The 22,264-nt window shown below is 39.7% G+C and overlaps 1 long non-coding RNA gene across 4 annotated transcripts in view; it reads right to left on the bottom strand.

Moving 5' to 3' along the window:
• Positions 1–465: 465 nt before the first annotated feature.
• The window catches only part of LOC132707562 (uncharacterized), a 44,954-nt gene continuing 23,155 nt past the window's right edge, over positions 466–22,264 (bottom strand). For 2 of the 4 annotated variants that reach the window (XR_009619747.1, XR_009619748.1), the window contains 3 exons: positions 1,679–1,761; positions 1,396–1,455; positions 466–1,019 (listed from right to left, as the gene is read on the bottom strand). This is a non-coding gene — a long non-coding RNA (uncharacterized LOC132707562). The remainder of the gene's footprint in view (positions 1,020–1,395; positions 1,456–1,678; positions 1,762–22,264) is intronic. The other 2 variants (XR_009619750.1, XR_009619749.1) reach the window with 2 other exon arrangements.

Here is a 22,264-nt window from a genome sequence, read left to right as displayed (position 1 = left end):
CTGCGAAAACGAAACGTTGGGCACAACTTTAAATCATTGCATCTTCTTCAGCGTACCTCAAAATCTCCAAAACCACCTTCAAATTCCAATTATTGACAGTTGTACTAACTATTTGTTGATTTCAAAACTTTACAAGATCGATTAAGATAAAAGGCAATGTGTTTCTGATAATGTAATTTTAATTTTAATTAAAAATTTTAAATAATTGTAAGAAAAGTTAATTTTTTTTGGCATTTGCAGTTTATTTTTAATTTCAGATTTATTAAACTGTTTTTTTTTTACTTTATTTTATTAAGATTATTTCATAGATATAAAATAATTTTCTGAAATGTAATAAATTAATTATTACTTATTGTTTAATTATGCATTAATTTCTAATGAAGTAAAAATGTAATATAAATAAAAGAGTCCATGTAATATTTTAACTATTTATTATATTATTTAATATATTCAACTGCAGTTTTTTTAAATAGTAATTTCTTCCCATTCCTCTTCGACCCCTTCCCATTCCTCTTCCACCCCTTCCGGCTCTTCTTCCACCTCTTCCGGCTCTTGTTCCACCTCTTCGTTGTCCTCTTTCCCCTCTGTTATAAAAAATTCTTCCCTCTACTTTTTCGTTTTCTTTTTTTTTAATTTTTCAATTTCTATTTGTTGTTCTTTATTAATTTTCTTTAAATCTTCAATTTTATCTAGACGTTAAATAAAAAATAGTATATATAGTATATAGAACGTCATTATATCTGGACTTATTTCGCATAAAAAATTGTTATCCAGAAGTAGAAAGTTTCTAGTCATATCTCTTATTTATTTCGAAAAGTAATGGGAAGAATTTTATTAGTAGTTATTTAATGTAATTTTTATTGTATATATATTTTAGTAATAATAAACTCTTTTAATTTTTGCAATTTTTTTATTTTACTACTAATTAAATCTAAAAAATTAATTATTGGTTTCTTAATTACACTTACCACTCATTTCCCTGTCGTTATTTTTTTCTGCTACATCAATAGGTGGAAGATCTGTAATATTATTTTTATGATTTTTTTATGATTTAGAAATTTTTGAAAAAATATATGTGTCTATATTAATTGAATTTACATTTAAATGAAAATTTAGAAAAGTGCTATAGTAGGTTATTATTTAATTTTCAATTAATATGATATTTACTTATTGTTTAATCATGAGGTTATAATTTTTCAATATTTTATACATGAATTAAGTTGATGTTTTTTAAAACTATTTTGTTGAATTATTTTTTTGTTGATAATATATTTTTATTAAAATTGTAATACTTTATCAATTTTCTTTTGAGTAATTTATCCAAGTGTTTATTTTTATTATTATTATTAAAAAATGTAAATACGGTATTTTTATAATAAAATAATATATACATACCATTTAAATTATCTTCAATTTGAATGGTCGGGGTTGCCATTGTTTTTGGATTGCGCAAATCTGTAGATAGCGATATTAATATGTTAATTTTCAAAATTCTATTGTCTCAATATTTTAATAACAAATTTTATGAATGACATATTACAAAAATTTGTGTATTAGATTTGTTCAGGCAGAATTTGTCAATTATTGATTATTAAAAGTAAAAACTAGCTAATATAAAAAACATTTTTAAATACGGTGATTTTAAACTGAGAGAAATTGAGATCTATATGTTATATACCTACGTCCTTCCTCTATCCAACAACACCAAAAAGTTTCACACAAGTTGTACCGTTTGCCGTGGGGAACGGTTTTTGTGGGATGCTGAAAATTTTAAAATAATGCTTAATTACAATTCAATGGAGGGGGCTGGGGGAGACTTTATAGTATCTGCGGATAGGTCTCATTGACCTCCATCTACAGTTAAAATTTCAAGCTTCTAGTGGCAACGTAGATATTTTAAAAAATTAAAAATTTAAATTTTGGGAAAAAATCACGACCAAGAGCTCATGAAAATTTTGGATCGAGGTCGATGTTAACCGATTCGCTTGAAATTTGACACGATGATACGGGCATCACGGAGGAGGGCCTGGAGGGGCTACTGCGACGGAGTAATGAATACCCCGGACGCGGCTAGGCTCCTTAGGGTACTCAGAAGTGACCCTGCGGGAAGACTGGGGGTGGTCCGCAGGACCGGCGGTGGCTACACAGCGGGACCAGCGGACACACTACATCAGCTGCTGAACACGCACTTCCCAGGGTCCGCTGATCCGGACACAGGGGGGAATATTGAAGCCGGGGGTCGTCTTGGAGGCGACTACGCCACGGCAAGGAGGGTGGTTACCCATAGTAGGCTGAGGTGGGCTATTGACAGCTTTGGCCCCTTCAAGTCGGCGGGCGGGGATGGAGTATTTCCGGCTCTGCTGCAAAGGGATGGAGGTCTCCTGACCAGCCCGCTGATGGACCTATTCAGGGCCTCCATTGCGAGGGGGTACGTGCCCGAGCTGTGGAGACACAGCAGGGTAGTGTTCATTCCCAAGGTAGGGAAGAGTGACTACACAGACCCGAAGTCGTACCGGCCTGTTTGCCTCACCAGCTTCATTATGAAGACTCTGGAGAGGCTGGTGGACCGGTATCTGAGGGACTGGGTGGAGCTGGAGGCCCCTTTAGAGCCAGCTCAGCATGCGTACCGAAGTGGCGGGTCTGTGGGCTCAGCTCTTCACCATCTGACTTCCAGGTTGGAGGAGGGTATGGGCTCGGGACGGCTGTCGGTGTGCGTGTTCGCTGACATCGAAGGGGCTTTCAATAACACGGCCCTGTACTTGATCTGCAGGGCGGTGGAGAGTACTGGAGTGGGGACGGCCATTGTAAGGTGGATCCGCTCCATGCTAACCGACAGGAGGGTCGAGGCAAGACTGGGTGTGGAGCAGGTCTCCATCGGTTCATCACGGGGTTGTCCACAGGGCGGGGTCTTGTCCCCGTTCCTGTGGTGCCTGGTGGTGAACGAGATATTGCATATTCTGAGGGAAGAACACGGGGTCTATGCTCAGGCATATGCAGACGACCTTGTGATAATGACGCAGGGGACGGACGTGAGGAGGATGCAGGGGCTCGTGAACGGGGCATTGGCAAGATTCTCACAATGGTGCCTGGACAGCAAGTTGGCTATCAATCCTAGCAAGGTGGAGATGGTCATCTTCACTAGGAAAAGGAAGATGGAGTGCAACCTCAACATTTCTTTGATAAATTGACCTTTCTCTTTCCATCAAGGGAAGATTGGAGAGAGGGCAGAGTCGGCTCCTGGGATGGACTTGTCTGGTACACGGACGGGTCCAGAATGGGAGATCTGGCCGGAGCTGGAGCGTACTGCGAGACAACGGGATCAAGCTTGTCGGTCCCTCTGGGTCAGTACTGCACTGTGTTTCAGGCGGAAATTTTCGCTTTATTGATGGCGGCCAGAGAGGTGCTTCGGCTCAACTACGGAAGCAGGAGAGTCTTCTTCTGCTCGGATAGTAGGGCTGCACTCATGGCGCTGAAGTCAGTGCGTACGCGCTCCTTGTTGATAAAGGAGTGCAAAGGGGTACTGAGGAGGGTGGCTGAGGAGAGAAAGGTCACGTTGGTCTGGGTCCCGGGTCACACCGGTGTCCGGGGCAATGAGGCAGCGGACGCCTTAGCCAGGGAGGGCTCCTCGCATAGGCATATAGGGCCAGAGCCCCGCTTGGGGATCGAACCGTGTGTGAGGCGGGGAGCTCTCGAAGCCTGGGCGAGAGACCGGGCCGCGGGGGGCTGGAGAGTTGCTCCGGGAATGAGGCAGGCGAGGCTTATGATGGATGGGTCCGCCCTTCCTCGGACCAGGGAGCTGCTTAGACTGACCAGGAGGGAGTGTAGAGCACTAACAGGGGCCTACACAGGACATTGCAGGCTTAGGAGGCATCTCTGCTTGCTAGGCATTGGAGATGACCCGGAGTGTAGGTGGTGCATGGAAGGGGAGGAGACCCCGTATCATCTGCTCACCGAGTGCCCTGCCTTGACATGGGCAAGATTGGGAGTCTTCGGAACGGCCCTGATCGATCCGGACTCAGTGCACGGTATTGGGCTAAAGGAATTGCTGACCTTCTACAGGAGGGGCGGCATTCTGGACGCCCTCTAGAGCGGCCTGGGGGCACAACGGGCCCATCTGGTGGCCTAAGTGCTTGGACGCCCGCGAGGGCGCCCCCCTTTAATACCAATACCAATACCAATAAGGGGTCGGGGGGGTATTAAAAAAAAGTCAGTTGTTTATATATAAGCTCCTTAGTCCTTCCGGGGGACAATATATTAACAAAAAAACGAATTTTTTATATAAAATATTTTATATTTCCGTTATTTATAGTTTTAAGAATTTGAAATTTATGTTATATACTTTAGTATTTTCTCCATTTAATGATACCAAAAGATCTTAGTCAAGTGGTATAGTTTTTTGTCGGAAACGGTTTTTGTAGGAGACTACAATTTTTTTAAAAATTGTATTAATTATTTTTTATAATCAAATGGTGGGAGCTGGGAAGGACTTTATAATTTCTATGGATAGAGCTCATTGACCTCCATCTTCAAAAAAAAAATCTTTTCATAGCAATCTAAGTATTTTAAAAAAATGAAAATTTGAATTTTTGAGGAATATCATGATATCCATGAAAATTATAAATTGAGAATATTAACTAATGATAGGGGGGCTGGAGGCAGACTTTATGGTATTTGCGAAAAGACCTCATTGACCTCTAACTTCAATAAAAATTTCAATCTTCTCGGAGAAAGGTATATATTTAAAAAAATTAAGAATCTAAAATTTTTGAAGAAAAACATGATAAATATGAAAATAATATATTGAAGATATTAACCAAAAATGGGGGTTTGGAGGCGACATTGTAGTATGTGCGAATAGACTACGTTGATGTGCATCTTCCATAAAAATTTCAACTTCATCGGATCAATATAGATTGAGAAATAACCTTAAAATCTCATTTTACATGGAAAAATCGGCTTAAAAATCAATGATCAATTTTGAATGTTTTATATCTTATTTTATATCTTATTTTGAGAATTTGAGATTTATACGTTAAATACTTTGGTTCTAACTCTATAAAAGAATACCAAAAAGATTCCCACAAGTTATACCGTTTGTCGTCGGGAACGGTTTTTGTATGAGGTTGCAAAATTAAAACAAATAATTAATTATATTTAAGTGGAGGGGGCTGGGGGGACTTTTCTGGTATTTACGCATAGACCTCATCGACTTATATCTTTGCTACAATTTTTCTATTTGTCCATCAATCAGGGAGCGCAGGTTATTTGAAATAATATAAATGGAAATCGCAATTACTCGTAAAAAGTTTTATATTTAACGAACGAAGTTATCGAAATCGGCAACTATTTGACTCAGAAAGGGGGGTTTTATATCGATATCTAACGGTTTATAAAGGTTTGCGTTACTCTAATACACGAAGACGCCAACTTTGAATATAATTTGAAGCATATTGACAACAAAAGGTAACTGTGTATTGGATCAAAAAATAAGCCGATTTTGACTAGAATCTGCAGTTTTAATGTAGATTTGAGTCCGGAAAGTTATAAAAAAGCAGGTTTTAACTATAATCTGTTCGAAATCTAGAGCGGAAACCAATTATTTGTCCCAAAAAGAGGGTTTTTAAGTGCATATCTGCTTTTCTAAGGTTAATTTTTGTAAGTAGCAAGTAGTTACCTGAAGTTTTAATGTAGATTTCAGTCCGTTAAGTCATGAAAATAGCTGTTTCGACTATAATCTTATTGAAAAATGCAACAGGTGTCCCAAATTTGCAGCTATCGACTTCAAATTTGGCAGGGTGGTAAAAGTCCACCCCCGCACCCGAATACTTGAAGCTAGGCGCAATCGGACATCGGCAAATATTTTTTTAAAATTTTCGAAAAATTTTTTGTTAGTCTTTTTGGGCTGCATAAAAAAATTCATTTCGCGAAAACGATCTACCCGATCGACAAAATTCTTGAACCAAAAGACGGACAAGATCCGGGACTATAACTTTTATTACAGCCATTTTTTCGATTATATGCATAGTTTTTTCATTATAGACAAAAATCTTAATGACTCTGAAAATTGTCCATTTCCAGAGTACATTATTAGCAGTTGGTCAAAATTCGTAAAAAATATGGCCGATTGGTTAGAACGTAGGTGTAGACCACACCCAGAGCTGCAATTTTTGTATTTACGGTTTTCATCTAGAACACATGCGTAAATCAAACTTCTTGAAAAACATGGCCAACTGGTTTAAACGGTGTTATACGGTTTTCTTCTACCGGACGCGCTGCTCGAGATATTTGAAAAAATGCATGTGAAAATCGCGCCCAATTTAGACGCGATGACAACACCATTACAACGTGCTGTGCGCTACATTGTTTCAGATAAGTATTATTTTCTCGAAAACCATTTGCTCTATTGGCAAACTTCATCTACCACGGAACGTGGGAGATTCAGGGTTTTAATCTCGATTACCGTAATTTTTCCGATTATGTTTCGTGTATAAAATATTATCTATAAATGAAAAACTGTAAACATATGGTTTCAAACGTATTACGAACTGCATCGAGAGCTACAATTCTCGGATTTAGAGCTTTCGTCTACTATACAGGGTGCGTGAGATATTTGGGAAAACCTAATCAATATAATCATAAATCGTCATGAAATGACAACATTTTCGAAAAGTAGTTGCCGATTCGGATTTCTGATCTTCAGAAACCCCTTTAGCCAAAATTTTGCAACCTTTTGGGACATTACCTCGAAATCACATTTTGGGCTGAAATACCAGCTTAATAATCGATGTTGTACCGTTTGCCGTGGGGAACGGTTTTTGTGGGATGCTGCAAATTTTAAAATAATGCTTAATTACAATTCAATGGAGGGGGCTGGGGGGGGGACTTTATAGTATCTGCGGATAGGTCTCATTGACCTCCATCTACAGTTAAAATTTCAAGCTTCTAGTGGCAACGTAGATATTTTAAAAAATTAAAAATTTAAATTTTGGGAAAAAATCACGACCAAGAGCTCATGAAAATTTTGGATCGAGGTCGATGTTAACCGATTCGGCTGAAATTTGACACGAAGATAAGGGGTCGGGGGGGTATTAAAAAAAAAAGTCAGTTGTTTAATTATAAGCTCCTTAGTCCTTCCGGGGGACAATATATTAACAAAAAAATGGATTTTTTATTTTATATTTCCGTTATTTATAGTTTTAAGAATTTGAAATTTATAAGTTATATACTTTAGTATTTTCTCCATTTAATGATACCAAAAGATCTTAGTCAAGTGGTATAGTTTTTTGTCGGAAACGGTTTTTGTAGGAGACTACAATTTTTTTAAAAATTGTATTAATTATTGTTTATAATCAAATGGTGGGAGCTGGGAAGGACTATATAATTTCTATGGATAGAGCTCATTGACCTCCATCTTCAAAAAAAAAATCTTTTCATAGCAACCTAAGTATTTTAAAAAAATGAAAATTGGAATTTTTGAGGAATATGATGATATTTATATACATATTTTGGAGTAAAACTTGTTGCATTCTTAGTTTTGCCTTTGTTTACGGCAATTATACGTCAAGTTAACAAGTGTCATGGGATTCGTTACTGGCGCAGTTGCCAGGCTGTGGAATATTCTTTAAAGTTTGTAGTGGAGGATAATAATTTGTTGCTAAAATTAATTCTTCTTCAGTTTTTGGATAATTTACCTCAATAGTCAATGGCCTTTATTTCCTGTTAAGTGTTACGCTTTGCTCCATATTCTTGATTATTGAAATTGACTGCGCCTGGATACATTGATTTGCCGGTTGTTTGCCATTATGCCTTGAGTTTACTACCACCTGTGATCGTGAATGCGATGGAGTGGGATGTTCAATGGGACGACTGTATGAGTGTCGGATAAGAATATTTTAATCATGTGTTCGTGGTGGTGGATTCTGCATGTGAAAAAAATTGATTTTGACAAAAGATTTTTAGTTTCCGTACCGTTTGAATTTTGAATTAATTCAATTTTTCGGTGTGATTTTAGTGATTTTTATATACGTCAAAGATTGATCGAATAGACTTTTATAACGATATCTTGTTTGTATCTTTGAATGTTTTTGGATTTATTTTCATGCCGGTTGTCCACATAACTTTCAGGGTTGAATATATATCACGCATCCATATGAGGTTCTTATTTTTGCTTTGCTGTCATTATGCATATTTGTTGATGCATTTGCACATAAACTTCGATTAACACTTACAGAGGCTTTTCTCCTTTTTTCCACCAGTCAATCAATCACCGCTGTGCTATTGGATACAGGCGGATGCTTAATTCACAAGCCTCAAGTTATAACAACTTTTTTTATGTGGCTGATATTTAACATAATTTAAAATTAGCACATTTTATAGTTGCTATATAAATTCCTTTCCATTTGTTATTGGTGTCTGCATATAAATAGGAAATTCTGAAAAATTATAATTATGAAATTTGATTGTTATCTTTATCATTAAATTGTATTATTATACGTTACCATTTAATTGTATATACATTAAGCATTAGAGAACGCCTCACTTTGTACTGGCATCTTGACAATATTTCTTCTATAATTATTCTAGGTGTATGGTACATTAGTAAAGAGATATAGTACATAATTATTACATAATTGATAGTATATAAAGAGATGTAAATTTGAAAATGTATGAAATTAATACATTAAAAACATTCTCCAAATTTTATGTTTTGAAATATTAAATTCGATATTTGAATTAAGTTAAAAAAGAAGTTATTTTTTTAAGTAGAGCCACTAAGAGGCATATGGTTTCTACTAGTGCTCATAAGCAATAGCTAAAAATAATTATTTTTTAAAATTTCATTTTTTTTAGCTTTGATATATCTTTTATTTATGATTTCATTATTTACATTTTAAAAACTAATAATTCAATCACGTCAGTAATTTTCTAAATTTATTTAATATTGGTATTAAATATCTACATTCATCATTTTTATATCAATTTAATCACTAGATTAGAAAAATGATAAATTGAACATAATTTTTTTTACTTAATGACGTTAAATGTATTCAAAAATTATTGCACGTCATATTTTAGCTATTGTGTTGGAGCAACTAGCGGTGACGCTGCCTAATGCTTCGATTAAATCGAGAGCATAATTTATTTTCCAGACTCCTCAACCCCTACATCTGGACCAGTCCTCCCATGGCAATCGGGAATATTGTATGATAGTTGTCATAATTCTTATATAATTAATAATAATCAGTATAATAAATAATTGAATTAGTTAATGATCAATAAAGAAGTACTTCAAAATGTAATGAAATGTACGATTTAAAGTAAATATCATAACAACTACATATTCGGTATACATATCTGCTTTTCTAAGGTTGATTTTTGTAAGTAGTTACCTGAAGTTTTAATGTAGATTTCAGTCCGTTAAGTCATGAAAATAGCTGTTTCGACTATAATCTACCGTAAATCAACGCCGAAAACCAATGTTTTGTCCCCAGTACATACCTGCATTTCTAAGGTAGATTTGGGTACAATAAGAGGCGAAAAAGCAGATTCTGACTAAGATCCCATTGAAATCGGCAACTATTTGACTAAGAAACGGGGTTTTACGTCAATATCTAATGGTTTATAAAGGTTTGCTTTACTCTAATGCCCGAAGACGCCAACTTTGACTAGGATTTGAAACATATTGACAAGAAAAAGTAACTGTTTGGATGAAAAAATGATAGTTTGAGCTGATATCTGCAGTGTTGATGCGGTTTTACGTTAGATATGTGTCGGAGGAGACGATTTTGACTGGAATCTGTTTGAAAAATGAAAGAAAAGGCTACTATTAACCCAAGAAAGTAGGTTTTTAAGTAGTTATCTGCAGTTTTAATGAAGATTTGAGTCCCGTAAGTTACAAAAATGCAGGTTTTAACTATAATCTGCTCGAAATCAAGAGCGAATACCAATTTTTTGTCCCAAAAAGAATGGTTTTAAGTACATATCTGCTTTTATAAGAGATACTATAAAATTAACCCCAGCCATCTCAATTTACTTGTAATTAATTATTTTATAACAAAATTTAGCCTACCACAGAAACCGTTCCCGAAGGCAAAAGGTACGACTCGTGTGAGACTTTTTGGTATGGTTGGTTAAAGGAAGGACGTATAGATTTTTCGAGTCTTATTGTACCGAAATCTACCTTAGAAAAGCAATTATTTACTTAAAACCTTCTTTTCTGCATTTTCATAACTTATCGCACTGAAATCCACTTTAAAACTGCAGATAACTACTTGAAAACCCACTTTCTTGGATTAATAGTAGGAATCTGCTTTTTCGCCTCTTATTGTAAGATTTAAATTTCTCACAGTTTGAAATAAGCGAGATATAAATCATAAATTACTGACCATCTTGCCATGCTTGCAAAATTTAGCCTAAAGTGGTTTTTAAGGAATCTGAATCCGAAACTACCTTTAGAAAATATTGACATTTTATGATGATTTCTGATTTTATTTATTCTGTTTTTCCAAATATCTCCAGCACCCTGTATAGTAAACGAAAGCTGTAAATACGAAAATTGTAGCTCTCGGTACAGTTCAAAATACCTTTTAATAGTATATTATACAAGTGCGGTAAACGTCATTTGACTCACGAGTTTATTTGACACGAGCGGAGCGCAGCGGAGCGAGTTTTTAATAAACGAGTAAATTAAAAAGTTTACCGAACGTGTTGCATACTATACTTTTTCTACGACCGCTAGTTTTTGGGTACATTTTCGCAAAACGATACGAATACATCCACTGACATGACCGTCAGAATTGACAAACGTCAAAATTCAAAGCGTGGGAAATATTTCCGAAAACATTCGATTGCTCCCAAATCCGTGCGGTAAAATCCCGGAAATGTCCGAAGTGGCTCGGATTCATGGGAAACGAATCTGACGTGGTAAAGTGACGCTTCCCGCACGCTAGATCGGTGGGTAATTAGGTATTTTCAGACGGGAATAGAAAACCAAATTTTTCTATCTTTTACAGTTACCCATTTGCGGCTAATATTTTAACCATGAAAACGGCAATTTTTAGAGTCTTTTAGATTTTTTTTCCATAACCGATACACCCTGTCCATAATGGAGAAAATTACAGAATTAGAGATTAAAGCCCTGGACCTCCCACAATTCCTGGTAGATGAAGTTTTCCAATATAGCAAATGGTTTTCGAGAGAATAATATTTATTTGGAACAATGGTATACATATACGTGTATTACATATATATATATATATATATATATATATATATATATATATATATATATATATATATATATATATATATATATATATATATATATATATATATATATATATATATATATATATATATATATATATATATATATATATATATATATATATATATATATATATATATATATATATATATATATATATATATATATATATATATATATATATATATATATATATATATATATATATATATATATATATATATATTCTATATATAATGATGCACACCGTACTTCGTAATAGTAAGTGACGTCATCGCGTCTAAATTGAGCGTGATTTTCACATAGATTTTTTCAAATATCTCGAGCAGCGTGTGTGATACAAGAAAACCGTAAATACAAAAATTGTAGTTCTCGATGTGGACTATAACACTGTTTAAACCAATTTTTGACGAATTTTAATTTACGACTAATAATTTAATTGCAAAAAGAACAATTTTCATAGTCTTTTAGATTTTTGTCTATAATTGAAAAACCCTGCAGATAATTGAAAAAATGTCTGAAATAAAAGATTTAGTCCCAGATCTGCCGCGTTTCCCTATTCAAGAATTTTTCCGATCGGGTTAATCGAGAAAATATTTGTGTGGAAGCCAAAATAAACCAAAAAATTTTTTCAACATATTTTAAGAAATACTTTGCGATGTTTGATTTCGCCCCACTTCTAAGGGTTAAGTGCGGATATGGACTTCTACTTGCCTGCCAAATCTGAAGTCGATAGGTTCAAATTTAGGACACCTACCACATTTTTTAATATTGAAGAAAATATACCGAACTCACTGTAAAATTTGTGAAAACATTAAATACAAAAATCACGAAAAAATAACCATGAAAATTTTTACAGCCTCCAACTTTCTCCGTCATTAGTTAATATTCTCAAATTATAATATTCATGGATATTATACTCTCAAAAATTTTGGTTTTCATTTTTTTAAAACACCTACGTTGCTTCAAAAAGATTGAACTTTTTACTGAAGATCAAGATCAATCAGGTCTATAAATGAAAATTATAAAGTCCTCCTCAGCTCTCACAATTTAATTGTAAATAATAATTAATATAAATTTAAATAAATTGCAGTCTCCGACAAAAACCGTTCCCGACAAAAAACGATACAACTTGTATAAGATCTTTTGGTATCATTATATATAGAAAAGATTAAAGTATATAACGTATAAATTTCAAATTCTTAAAATTATAAATAACCGAAATATGAAACATTCTAATAAAAAATATGTTTTTTTGCCAATACTTTGTCCCCTGGAAGGACTAAGGAATTTATAATTAAACAACCTAGTTTTCTTTTAATAATCCCCCGACCCCCTATCTTAGTGACAAATTTCAACCGGATCGGTTAATATCGACCTCGATCCAAAATTTTCATGGGGTTTGGTAGATATTTTTCCCAAAAATTTACAAATGCCAGTGAAAATCGGCTTTTTCGAGTCTTTTTGTACCGAAATCTACCTTAGAAAAGCAATTATTTACTTAAAACCTTTTCTGGGACAAGTAATTTGTTTTCGCTGTTGATTTCGAGCAGATTATAGACAAAACCTGCATTTTTATAACTTACCAGACTGAAATATACATTAAAACTCCAGATGACTACTTAAAAAAGCAATTTCTTGGATTAATGGTAGGTTTTTCTTCAACATTTCAAACAGATTCCATTCAAAATCGACTTTTCCGGCATATATCTTATCAAAATATGCATCAAAACCGCAGATATCAGCTTAATCTATTATTTTTGATACAAACAGTTACCTTTTCGTGTCGATGTCTTTCAAATACTAGTCAAATCGGCCTTTTCGATCTTTATAATAACTAAAGCCGTAATAAACCATTAGATATCGACGGGTCTTCCTGCTAAAACGAAACGTCGGACACAATTTTAAATCATTGGCATCGTCTTCAGCGCACCTCAAAACTCGCGGAACAACCTTGAAATTCCAATTATTACAAATTAGTGCTCTGAAGAGGGCTTCCTCTTAAAACGAAACGTCGGACAGAATTTTAAATTATTACATCGTCTTCAACGGACCTAAAAACTCTCAGTAGATGGATAAAGGGACTTCCAGGGACCCCATAACCTCACTTTCTGGCCTCCCGGCCACGGGCCCCCCGCCCACTGGCCACTCGTCCACGGGTCTTCTTCTTTTTGGCCAATCGCCCATTGGCCACTCGCACATGGGCCAGTCGCCCATAGGTCTTCTTCTTTTGTGTGCTGGCCGTTCGGCCATTGGCCGCTCGCCCGTAGGTCGCTCGCCCTAACCTAACCAAACCGTCGTCCGTGGTGCCAACCTAACCAAATCGATGTCCGTGGTGCCAACCAAATCGTTGTCCGTGGTGCCAACCGTGGTCCGTGGTGCCAACCAAACCGTTGTCCGTGGTGCGTAGTTCGCCCACGTGCCGTTCGGGGGCCCGCGCGGGGGGGCGTAGCCTCCGCTGATAGAGTCCCCGCGGGGGGGCTGCCGCTGGTAGAGTCCCCGCCCCCCCGCCCTAACCTAACCGTCGTCCGTGGTGCCAACCTAACCAAACTGTCGTCCGTGGTTCCAACCAAATCGTTGTCCGTGGTGCCAAGCCGTCGTCCGTGGTGCCAACCAAACCGTTGTCCGTGGTGCGTAGTTCGCCCGCGTGCCGTTCGGGGGCCCTCGCGCGGGGGGGCTGCCGCTGGTAGAGTCCCCGTGGCTTAGCCCCCGCTGGTAGAGTGAGGAAATCATCGTCAGATTGGAGTTGAAAAAGCTATCATAAATGTTGATTTTTAACGAGGTCGTCGAATATAAAGGTCCTAACAAACCGTCGGTAGAGTCAGTCACGAGACCGAGGGGTACCTGTAAAGGATGCCTTACACCGATGAACAAGCAATTTCTTCGTTCGCTGGGCTACGATGTTATCCAATCAAATTTTCGACATACACAGAAAACCAAAATATGACGAGTCGATTCAGCGCGTGGAAAGTCGCACCTATCACCCGTTTGTGAAATCATTTCTCAACAATGACACAATCGAGATAACGATCAATCAAGGAGACGCGTGGTTGCTTATGCACGACGCCGCCATTTGTGTTAAAGGAACGCTAAAAAGGCTCACGGGGACCGACGATTTGGAGTTTGTAAACAATGCCGGAGCATTTTTTTTTCGAAACTGTGACTTACGAGCTGAACGGAAAGGAAGTGGACAGCGTGCGCGATCCCGGTATAGTCAGTACGCTCCGCGGCTATCTATGTCACGACGAGAAGGATTCGAAGCATTTAGACGTCGGCGGCTGGAATTTCCCGCAACGAGTTATTCTCGACAAGGACGGATCTTTCAGCATGCGGATCCCATTGCGTCATTTTTTGAACATTTTCAACGATTATAATATGATAACGTGCGGAAAACAAACCGTAAGATTGGTACGGGCGAGACACGACAAAAATTGTATGGTTATTACCCCGAAGCAAGGCACCGCCGCCGTCATTTCCAGCGAGGCGACCTCGGCGGAATTAAAAATTGATAGCGTCGATCTCAGGGTCAAACATATATTTCCAAATGACGAAATCAAATTGCAATTGTTGCAATCGATTCGAGCGGATCAGCCCATTCTGATACCGTACCGAAGATGGGAACTGCACGAACATCCAGCCCTGACCGCGGGCGCTGTCAAAGAAATTTGGTCAGTAAAAACGTGCGCGGCGGTTGAGAGTCCCCGCTATGTGATCGTCGTGTTTCAAACAAATCGTAAAGATAATGAAAATAAAGACGCCACTTATTTCGATCACATCGATATTACGGATATACGACTAACGCTAAACGGATAATATTACCCTCACGAACGCTCGCGCCTCGACTTTGACAAGAACGATTTTGTGGAGGCGCATCACAATTACACGGATTTCTATCCTAGTTATAAGGGATGCGAGGAGAGACGCGCCCTGCTCAACTACGAAACGTTCAAAAGTCGAGCCGTATTCGTCATCGATTGTTCTAGAAGAAACGACAGTCTGAAATCCAGCACGGTCGACGTTAAGTTAGATATCGAGGCTAAAAACGGATTTCCTGCAAATACGCACGCCTATTGCGTCATCATTCACAATTGCATCGTGGAACACCGGCCGCTTAGCGAAATTGTCCGAACGTTGTCGTAATAATAAATACGAGGCAAATTTGATCGAGCGGCGCCAGTTCGTGGTACAAAGTTTGTGAAGTCAAAACATTTTGTGGTAAACATGCGGTTCGTGGTGGTCGACATGCAGGGATTCCAGCTGCAAGACGGCGGCGAGGGCTTCGTCGTCAAGGAGTTGGCGGCATGTAATGGCAGTCAAAGCTGCCATTTCATTTTCAAGCCGCCAAAGGAATATGGGCGGCTGTCCTCCGCCGACAAGCGGGGGGTGCAGTGGTTGGAGGATCGCCTCCATGGATTGATATACAGCGGGGGATTTGTCGACTATGCGAGGGTGGACGACGTGATAAATCATATTAGCGCACAGGCCGACGTCATTTACGTGAGGGGACAGGTAAAGGCGGACTTTCTGGCCAAGAGGCTGGAGTCGTCGGCGTGGAAGCCCAGCATCATTAACGTGGAACAGTTTGACGACGGCGAGCCACGACGACGAGACGGCCACGCCGCAACTGTACCTCCGCCGCCGCCGCCGCCAAAGTTGGAGAAAAAAGAGAGACCGAACTGTATGTTTCACAAGGGCGGAGCACGACGGATGTGCGCCCTAAATAATATTTTCGAATTATATTCATGGGTATACGCCAGTATACCCATTATTGTATAAAAAAAAATTAAATAAAATATTTTTTTTTTTTTAAAAAACGTTGTCGTTTTATTTTGATCTGCGCAACATGTATTATTAAAAAAAAACACGTAAATATGAATAAAAAATCATCTCCCACGTCCCCTCTATAAAAACGCTAGTTATGATCCGCGTATATTTAGTACTGCAGTTACTTTGTTCGAGAGCGGGGGCAGACTTAAATTTACTTTTTTTTCCGATATTTTTGATTAAAAAATTGTATCCATTTTCGATAGGCATTTTTTTTTTAATTAACTTACCAACTTCGTTAATTTTGACTAGCATTTTGTCACTCAACTCGCCCGATTTGTGCGGTGACTCCCCCCTAGGTTAAAGTTAAAGATTTTTTTTTACAGATAACTATTCTAATAATTCCCGACGAATTTTATGATTAACGAGGATTGGATCTGTGTGAAATGCAAAACATTTTTTTCTATACTATGTTTTTTTATTTTTCAAAAAATCTAAATATGAACTACAACTGTTGTTGGTATCCCAATCATCATCTGCTGTTGTGACTGGTCCCGTCCAATTTGTTGTCGTTTGATATGAACTACAACTGTTGTTGGTATCCCAATCATCATCATCTGCTGTTGTGACTGGTCCCGTCCAATTTGTTGTCGTCTGTTGCTGTTTTTTTTTGTTGCCTTTGAGCTTGCAAGGCGTACCACTGCCGGTCCTCTTCAATTTTTTCATTAAATCTTGCTACGTGTTGATTTAGCTGCTGCTCCTTCCATGCCGGCCACTCTTGTGGGTGTTTCTTCCAGACGTGATTTGTGAGGCGCCGCTTAAGCAACAGTTGTGATTCGTCGATGGGACAGAGAGTTAAATCTTTTGAAAAGAAGAAAAAAAAATTAAAAAAATTTAAAAAAAAAATCTTCAAAAACTTACCAGCAGCGGAGTAGCAGCAATAAGGACCTTCTTTATTCATTGACATATTGAAGTTGTTCGAAGACGTGTTTTCGGAGCACGAGTACACACACAATGTTTCGCCACGAATTGCGCCGCTCGATCAAATTTGCCTCGTATTTATTACGACAACGTTCGGACAACTTCGCTAAGCGGCCGGTGTTCCACGATGCAATCGTGAATCATGACGCAATAGGCACGCGTTGCCGGCTCGCGATGTATCTCGGGAACGGCCGGTCCGATCGGGATGAAACTTGGCGGGTCGGCGGAGGGGGCGGCCGCGATTTCGGCGCCGCGAGCGGAACCGCCCCTGACTTCGGGGGGCGGAGTTACCGCCCCCGAAAAAACTTTTTTCCGGAAAATGGCGGAAACGATGTCGGATCCGGGTAAAACGGGGTCGGAAACCGTCCCATTTGGGGCGGAAATTCGCTCCGTTTCTCGATGCGACGAACCGTTTCCGAGATACGGCGGTTTTTTGGAAAATTTTTCAAAATTTTCAAATCGTCGTATCTCGAAAACGGTGCGTCGGAGGCGAAAAATAAGCGAATTTTCGTACCGGCCTCGGCATTATTAACTAAGCGGACCGGCGGACTCGGCGTGGGGAATCGACTGACAAAGTCTCAACCCCCCCCCTCCAAATTTTACCCCCTCGGTTTACGTAATTTTTGAAAAAAAAATCGGAGAAAATGCCTTCTAAGGGTAAACGGGGGGGAGAAGCGACCCCTTTGGGGCGAAAATTTCGTGCGTTTCTCGATCCGACGAGCCGTTTTCGAGATTTCGACATTTTCGAAAAATTTTCGAAAAAGGGCCGTATCTCGGAAACGGTGCGTCGGACGCGAAAAAAAACGAATTTTCGTACCGGCCTCAGCGGCATTGATTAGACGGACCGGCGGACTCGGCGTGGGGAATCGACTGACAAAGTCTCAACCCCCCCCTCCAAATTTTACCCCCCCGGGGTTTTTTAATTTTTGAAAAAAAAAATCGGAGAAAATGTCTTCTAAGGGTAAAGGGGGGTGAGAAGCGATCTCTTTAGGATGAAAATTTTGTCCTTTTTTTGATTGCACGAACCGTTTTCGAGATATAGCCATTTTAAAATGGAAAAAAAAATTCGAAAAAGGGCAATATCTCGGAAACGGTGCGTTGGAGGCGAAAAATAAGCGAATTTTCGTACCGAGTTTTTTTTTATCGCGCGTAGAGTGGTGCGGTTTCGTAAACACTATAGCCTGGTAGGTTTCCGACGGTCCTCCTATCCATTGAAGTTTGAAATTTTAAATCGAGGTAGGCTCGTAAGACTATACGATGCCGGCGGGGGTACCAAAATCAAGAAAATGAGGAAACCGATATCGGATTCCCGTAAAATGGGGCCATAAACCGTCCCCTTAGCGGCAAAAAATTGCTCGGTTTTCCCAAAAAACGAACCGTTTTCGAGTTATGGCCATTTTAAAATCGAAAAAAAAATTCGAAAAAGGGCCGTATCTCGGTAAGGGTGCGTCGGAGGCGAAAAATAAGCGAATTTTCGTACCGAGCTCATTATAGTGCGCGTAGAGTGGTGCGGTTTCGTAAACACTATAGCCTGGTAGGTTTCCGACGGTCCTCCTATCCATTCAAGTTTGAAATTTTAAAGCGAAGTAGGCTCGCAAGACTATACGATGCCGGCGGGGGTACCAAAATCAAGAAAATGGGAAAACAGATACCGGATTCCCGTAAAATGGGGCGGTAAACCGTCCCCTTTGGGGCAAAAAATTGTTCCGTTTTCCCAAAAAACGAACCGTTTTCGAGCTATAGCCATTTTAAAATGGAAAAAAAAATTCGAAAAAGGGCCGTATCTCGGTAACGGTGCGTGGGAGGCGAAAAATAAGCGAATTTTCGTACCGAGTTTCTTAAAATGCGCGTAGAGTGGTGCGGTTTCGTAAACACCATAGCGTGGTAGGTTTCCGACGTTCCTATCAAACCGCCACCGAAGAGGTTCACGGTCTAGGCAATATATATATATACTCAACTTTGGTCCATTTTGGTTAGTTTTGGTTATCGCTTTGGTGATGCCAACCACCACGGAGGCGGTCTACCATCTAGGCGGTCTATATACTTCACTTTGGTCCATTTTGGTTAGTTTCGGTTATGGAAGCGGTCTATATATAGAGACGACCTATATATGGGGGCGGTCTGTATATAGAGGCGATCTGTATATGGAGGCGGTCTATAAATGGAGGCGGTCTATATATACAGGCGGTCTATATATGGAGCCGGTCCGCATATGGAAGCGGTTTACATATAGAGGCGGTCTGTATATGGAGGCGGTCCGTATATGGAGGCGGTCTGTATACGAAGGCGGTCTGTATTTAGAGACGGTCCGTATATAATGGCGGTCCGTATATGGAGGTGATCCGTATATGGGGGCGATCAGTATATGGAGGCGTTCTGTATATCAAGGCGGTCCGTATACGAAGGCGGTCTGTATTTGGAGGCGGTCCGTATATAAAGACGTTCCGTATATGGAGGCGATCCCTATATGGAAGCGGTCCGTATAGGGAAGCGGTCCGTATACCAAGGCGATCCATATACGAAGGCGGTCTATATATGGAGCCGGTCCGCATACAAAGGCGATCCGTATACGCAAATTCAAGGTGAAACCGCGAAAGGCTCATTAAATCAGTTATGGTTCCTTAGATCGTACCCACAATTACTTGGATAACTGTGGTAATCCTAGAGCTAATACATGCAAACAGAGGTCCGACCGGAGACGGAAGGAGTGCTTTTATTAGATCAAAACCAATCGGTGGCGGGTTCGCGCCCGACATCGTTCAACTTGGTGACACTGAATAACTTTACGCTGATCGCACGGTCTCGCACCGGCGACGCATCTTTCAAATGTCTGCCTTATCAACTGTCGATGGTAGGTTCTGCGCCTACCATGGTTGTAACGGGTAACGGGGAATCAGGGTTCGATTCCGGAGAGGGAGCCTGAGAAACGGCTACCATATCCAAGGAGGGCAGCAGGCGCGCAAATTACCCACTCCCGGCACGGGGAGGTAGTGACGAAAAATAACGATGCGGGACTCATCCGAGGCCCCGTAATCGGAATGAGTACACTCTAAACCCTTAAACGAGGATCAATTGGAGGGCAAGTCTGGTGCCAGCAGCCGCGGTAATTCCAGCTCCAATAGCGTATATTAAAGTTGTTGCGGTTAAAAAGCTCGTAGTCGAATTTGTGTCTCGCGCCGCCGGTTCATCGTCCGCGGTGTTAATTGGCGTGCCGCGAGACGTCCTGCCGGTGGACTTAGCCCGTTCACGCGGGCGGTCCAACTCAATCCTGCCGCGGTGTTCTTCATTGAGTGTCGAGGTGGGCCGGCACGTTTACTTTGAACAAATTAGAGTGCTTAAAGCAGGCTAAAACTTCGCCTGAATACTGTGTGCATGGAATAATGGAATAGGACCTCGGTTCTATTTTGTTGGTTTTCGGAACCCCGAGGTAATGATTAATAGGAACGGATGGGGGCATTCGTATTGCGACGTTAGAGGTGAAATTCTTGGATCGTCGGACGGACGGACAGAAGCGAAAGCATTTGCCAAAAACGTTTTCATTGATCAAGAACGAAAGTTAGAGGTTTGAAGGCGATCAGATACCGCCCTACCAGCGGGGGCTACGCCGCGGGGACTCTACCAGCGGTAGCCCCCCGGTGGCCCCCGCGGGCGAACTACGCACCACGGACAACGGTTTGGTTGGCACCACGGACGACGGCTTGGCACCACGGACGACAGTTTGGTTAGGTTGGCACCACGGACGACGGTTTGGTTAGGTTAGGGCGAGTGGGCAATGGGCGAGCGACCTACGGGCGAGCGGTCAATGGCCGAGCGGCCAATGGCCGAACGGCCAGCACCCAAAGAAGAAGATCCATGGGCGAGTGGCCTATGGGCAAGTGGAAATGGGCGAGCGACCTACGGGTGAGCGGCCAATGGCCGAACGGCCAGCACTCAAAAGAAGAAGACCCATGGGCAAGCGGCCCATGAGCAAGCGATCCATGGGCGAGTGGCCTATGGGTGAGTGTCCTATCGGCGAGTGGCCTATGGGCGAGTGGCCTATGGGCGATTGGTCAATGAGCGAGTGGTCTGTGAGCGAGTGGTCAATGGACGATTGGCCAAAGAGAAGAAGACCCGTGGCCGAGTGGCCCGTGGGCGGGGGGGCCGTGGCCGGGAGGCCAAAAAGTGAGATTATGGGGTCCCTGGAAGTCCCTTTATCGATCTACTACTCTCGTAACCACGTTTGATACCGTTATCATTGACGACGCATAGACCAATAGGATTAAAGCTTAGGAAAATTGCACGTATAATCGTCGAACCAATCAGAATAAAGCATTCAAATAAATCTCATAGAATTAGAAACATTATTGTCAGAATATTTTCATTTTTAGTTTTTTTTTTTAAATACTTACGTTGCTCCGAGAGGGTTGAAATTTTTTTTCATGATTAATAATGTCTAATCGCAGATACTATAAACCCCCCCCCAATTTTAGTTAATATAACCGACGGCAAACGGTACAACTTGCATAAGACATTTTGGTATCGTCAGATAGGGGAAGGACCAAGGTATATAACGTATAAATTTCAAATTCTCAAAATTATAAATAAGCGCGATATTAAAGTTTCAAAATTGACCATTGATTTTCGGGCCCATTTTTAAGCCCGAAATGCGATTTCGAGGTGATTTCTCAAAAGTAGATAAAATCTTGCATAGGGGGATTTTCGAGGACGAGAATTTCGAATTTGTAATTATTTTTTCGAAAATATTGATAAATTATCGATGATTTATTGATATAACCCATTTTCACGTATACCATGCATTTATTTTTTTTTTAATTTTTTAAAATACGTTGTTCCGAGAATGTAAAAATTTTTAGCAAAGATAGAGGTCGATGATATTTAACCACAGATACCATAAAATTCCCCCAGCCCCCTCCATTTAAACATAATTAATTAATTTTTACATACAAAAACCGTTCCTGCCGACAAACGATATAACTTGCGAAAATCTTTTTAGTATCCTTTTATAGAGGAAAAACCAAAGTATTTAACGTATTAATTTGAAATTTTCAAAATTATAAACAAATGAGATATAAAACATTCAATATTGATTAATGATTTTTAAGTCGATTTCTCCATTTAAAATGAGTATTTAAGATTATTCCTCAACTTGTATTGATTCGAGAAAGTTGAAATTATTTTTTTTTTTAAACAGATTCCACTCAATATCGGCTCCTCCGACACATATCGAACCTAAAACCGCATCGAAACTGCAGA

The sequence above is a fragment of the Cylas formicarius genome, unplaced genomic scaffold, assembly GCF_029955315.1.
Source record: "Cylas formicarius isolate icCylForm1 unplaced genomic scaffold, icCylForm1.1 PGA_scaffold_10__41_contigs__length_53128322, whole genome shotgun sequence".
NCBI lineage: Eukaryota > Metazoa > Arthropoda > Insecta > Coleoptera > Brentidae > Cylas > Cylas formicarius.
The sequence above is the reverse complement of the archived record's forward strand: the minus strand, read 5'-3'. Positions and strand labels throughout refer to the sequence as shown.